We start from the raw sequence: 5157 nt of genomic DNA, 5'->3' as shown, positions 1-5157 counted from the left end.
GGTTAAAAACATGTCCAATGAAATATATATATATTTGAAGAAAGCATCAAACAAATATAATTAATACTGCTTCTCTTGGTACCACAATCATTTGATGGATATCAAACTTGGATTTCCTAAAAAATTTTCATCCTGAGAGAAGTAATATACACTTAATATAGCCTACTCACATATATGTATTTTTTAAGCACATGTACAGATTGTTAGAATATATTTGAAATTTGTTACATTATTATATTTAATTCATTAGCTTTCTAATGAATTAAACGTAAAATTAGACTAGAATTATATATTTATCAAATACTGTACTGGAAAAAAATCTGAAACCATCTATTTACAACTGATATTTGGCATTTATGTGTCAAATATCAGTTGTAAATAAGTATAATTCTATCCCTAACAAAATTAATTGTAAAAAATTTCAGGAATATAACAAATTTTTAATGGAAATTACAAAAATAATTGAAAATAATGGCATAAACAACAATTAAAATTAATAATGGTTAATGTAATGATTATAAATACTACCCAAATGGAAAAAATATTATTCTTAATATAGTTTGAAATATTAAAAGAATTTTTCTTTAAATTAAAATCAAACTATTTAATTTAGCTATTTATACTTTACTAAAAAACTCGATTCTGAAAATTACCTTCACCAAAACATAATTATCAAGGCCGATATTAAAATTACGAAGGCCACGTTTTTTAAGGAGTTTTCAACATTTACATATGTATTAAATAATTATATTCAGTTTCTCATTCTTTCATGTAATAATATGTGAAAAAATAGCATCTACACTCAATAATGTAGTCGAAAAAACTTACTTTAAATTTACGTTTTCGAAACTTAATTCGGAATTTACACGATAAGAGAAATGATGACGTCATTCCTGTGTATTTGGAAGCGTATTTTAAAGAAAATTAAATGTTTTTACATATAAAAACCAACAAAATATCGTAATTATTAAAAATTATACACAAAACTTTTCAATAAAAGAAAGTTATATTATTTTACTTTATAAAAAAAATCTTCAGGTAAGTGTCAATGACTTCGTAAGTTGGAAATTCTCGTTCCACTTTTTACTGTCCCTTTTAAAATGTTTCGGACAAATTTTTTTAAAAAATAGCCACGTCTTGCCATTAGACTATTAATTATTCATAAGAATATTTTCACGATCATCGCTTGTATATTAACAGAGGGGGGAAAAATCTACGTATTTTAACAAAACTATAGATTTCTTGTTATATTTTCGTTATTAATACTCTACACATATTGCAAACATTCGCGTATTTCTACTTATATTTCTACAATCATTAAAGATTGAAAATTGGAGTTTTTAAAACTAATACAGCAGTATCGATATTTACGTGGTCGTCCATTAATTACGTATTTACGTGCACAGTTTTTGAGCCTCTTTTGGTCCCTTCCCTGTTGTGCACAATTATATAGTTTTGTCAACTTCCCTCACTTTTCATTACGTGCACAGCAGTTCATAGACCCCGACATTGAAGAAATGACGAAAAAATTCTGCAAATATTTTGATAGTTCATTCGCATGAGTAGTAAGTAGGCTTATGACAGCAAATTCGTATGTCATTAATGCCAACTAATACTATTAAAAGGCATCCACGTAGACAATGCCTCCTCCCTGCCCATCGTATACACATTGATGTACAGTACAGTACTTTTCGTGAACCCGTTTCCCCTTAAATTATACAGGTAATTAATAGACGTCTCCTAAGTATTAAATTTAANGTCTTATTTGTTTTATATACCCGTTTCTTTGTGAAATCAACCCTCACCACGTGCATATCACCACAGGTTCAAATATGATCAGTGTGAGGACCAGGTAAGCATTACAAAGACATTGGAATGTTTCTCAAACCATATGTCTGATATGGAAAAGCATTGTCCTGCCGAAACAACCCATATCCATCAGGAAATAAGTTTAGAGGAATGGCGATGGTCAGCAATAATGTTCCTGTAACAGGAATCTATCAAGACAGACTTCAGTAGTGGTCCAAGTGAGCTCCAATAAAACCAATCTCACACCATACCAGACTTACCACAAGCTTGTACAACTCCTTACTGGAATTAAAGGTCCATGGTTTTGTGTGGTCTGCTCCACACACACTGACTATCCACTCAAAACAGCTGAAAATGAGATTCATCTAACAATATGACACATTGTCAAACATCTCCAAATAATATTGATACTGGATTGTAGAGGGAAGATGTGTTTCGCAATGTCTGGGAGTAAGCAATGATACATGTGTGCATCAGCAACTATAGAACCCCGTGGAATGGAATGTCTACTGGTTGATAGATCAATAAATATGCAATGAAATTGATTAGTAATTTCCCTCAATATTGTACATGATTTGAACACCATTCCTGATCAATGATCACCAGTCTATATTCAGAGTGAAGACATCTGGCTCCCAGTCTGTCCAAAATTCTGATATTCCTAACAGACTCTTGAAATTGTTGTTTAGAAATATTCAAAAGAATTGGTGCTCAAAAATGGAGAGTACCATTTTTCTTGTGCTACAATCTGTCCTTGATCAAAAGGTGATAAATCTCATCTATATGGTATTGCTATACTTGCTGGTTTACTTTGCAATGGTTAAGCCTGTAATACATTAAAATCAAATGCACAATTTTGATTAATATCAAGCTGTTTTGTTTTCCTGCAAGAGGAAAGCAAGAAATTTAGTGTTTTGCTGTCTCATTTTTTGATATTTTTAGTTTATATTGTATAGATATGCAAAACAGGTTTTTAAAATATTCTTTTAAATTAAACAAATTAGTAATTTGTGTAAGACATATTTCTTTTTAAAAACTTTTACCGATCACATATAATAATAAAAAATTAATTTGACATATTATCAAAAAATGACTTTATAACTTCATATTTTCAATAATTGTTACATAATTAATTAAACATTAATGAGAAATTTGCATTTAATTGTCTCAATGTATAAAAATTTGTGCTGGGAGATACTTTACAACTATCCTCTGCTGTTCTTTGCTGTAGTAAATGATACCAACATTAAAAATTTCCCTATTTTAATTGTCAAATTATAATTTTTAAAAACTATTTTGGTAAAACAACATAAAACATGAGAATCTTTATTAGATTGCAAAGTTTCATTAATTTTATATAACTAATAATGCCAGTAATTAATTTCAAGTACTTTGTTCAATTAATTGTACACTGAGAGAGAACTATCAGTGTACCATGAACTCTGTAATAAATCCTGCCAGCACTACTGATAACTTTTAAGCAAATTCACTATTACAGCAATTATTCAATATGATCCATTTTCAATTAGTTAACAATAAAAAGTGTATCATATATTTTTTTTAGTAGTCAATTGTACATCTTCCAATCTTAAATCAATCAACTATAACTCTAGCATATGTAAACTTATATTAATATTAAGTACGTAAAACATGTACTTGCCCAATTGCATATACATCAGGAAGTTGAACGACATCAACTGGTTCTTTGAGATTTAAAAGACTGCGAAGATCGGACATGGGAGGTCTAGCCATGACATTCCACGTTACAAAATAGATTCTGAATTAAATGAGAAAATGAAAATATTAATTGTTTACATTAATTTCAGAATTTATTAATTAGAATTAGATATAGAATACAGAATATGAATTCTGTATTAATCTATATTACAAGAAAAAAAGAAATATGGATTATTTTACAATTATATTTTTTGTAATCTCTCCAATATTACTGTCAAGTAGAAATTCCAATTCTGTAATTCTGATTTCTCAAACTAATTTTCAATGAGGCAGTATGTGCAGTACGCCATACTTTTTGTATAATTTTAAGTTCATATTTTATCTCTTTTACTCAAGTCTCTCTGTCCATTCTTTCTTTGTTCTATTGTTTCCCTACTTCTAAGAAATTCTGACCCAACCCTTCCCCATCAGGGTGTGGGAAGTTAACAATAGGCTACGGAAGCTGAGGGCAAAACCTCATTTGGGATTTTCATTCTTCGGCTCAACACGGAGGAAGCAAGTCATAGACGAACAAGGCTCCGAGTTCTCGAGACTGACTAGAGCTGGTGAATCAGGCCTCAGAGTAGGAGACCTATGAGAAATTAAGAAAGGAGACTTGAGATAAATCTTCCTCAGGGAAATCATAATTCAGAAGAGAACATCTATTCAGACATGGAGGTTGGAAATGAGAAATCACACCAAGTTATTCATTGAGAAATTGGATACATCTGTCCTATCAATTCTTCCTCCTTCCCTTTCTATCTATACATCTGTCTTTAAATTAATTTTTATGTAGGTTAAGATCTGATTTGCGATTGTAGGATATGTATTATTGTATGATTAATAGTATAGGATTGATAATTGTAACAGAGTCTGTTTTAAATATCTTGTTGTATTGTTATCATAGAGAAACCTGGGAAGTGTATAAAAATTGATACCTGTAAATAATCTGTTCTATCATGAAATTAAAGTTGTTCCGTGGATATCTTGGACAGTATAATTATTCCTTTTGTGTTGAACATAATAAATCAATATAATAATTTCCAAAAATGTAAAAAATCAACTTTATGCTTTGTCTATCATAATTTTACTTTTATAATTAGCTGTTTATTTGGATATGGAATATTTTGTTTGTATAAATATTACATAAATCTATATTCAGATGAATTAAAGAAATCATCTGGAATATGGGTTCCTCTTATAAGCTATTTTCTTATTGTTTGCTATACCTATTTTGTTGTAGAAACTACTTAACAGTGCCATGTACTCATTATGATGAACTCTTCTTTTCTCTTATCATTATTCTCATTGTCTCCTTTTTCTGCTTCCTGTATTAAGGCTTTTATTTTACTTTGCTTTAGTCCTACCTCCCTTGCTAGCTTTGCAATGTATTCAACTTCTTTACGTGTGTCATGAAACTTGCTATAATGCGTGTATGGATCAGATTTACACAAAGAAAACATATCTACTTTGTTAATGTAGAAATCAAGTAATAATAATATAAATTTGTGCAGAAACATTGCACAAATGTTATGAAGCTAAGTTAATTCTATTACTGAAAAAATTTTGCTCCTATCTTGCAGATTATATTAAAACAATAGACAAGTCATGATGCTATTCTAATCATTGTAT

The sequence above is a fragment of the Centruroides sculpturatus genome, unplaced genomic scaffold (genome assembly GCF_000671375.1).
Source record: "Centruroides sculpturatus isolate CEXI.00-Female unplaced genomic scaffold, Cexi_2.0 scaffold685, whole genome shotgun sequence".
In the NCBI taxonomy this organism is placed as follows: Eukaryota; Metazoa; Arthropoda; class Arachnida; order Scorpiones; family Buthidae; genus Centruroides; species Centruroides sculpturatus.
This window is presented reverse-complemented; position numbering follows the sequence as displayed.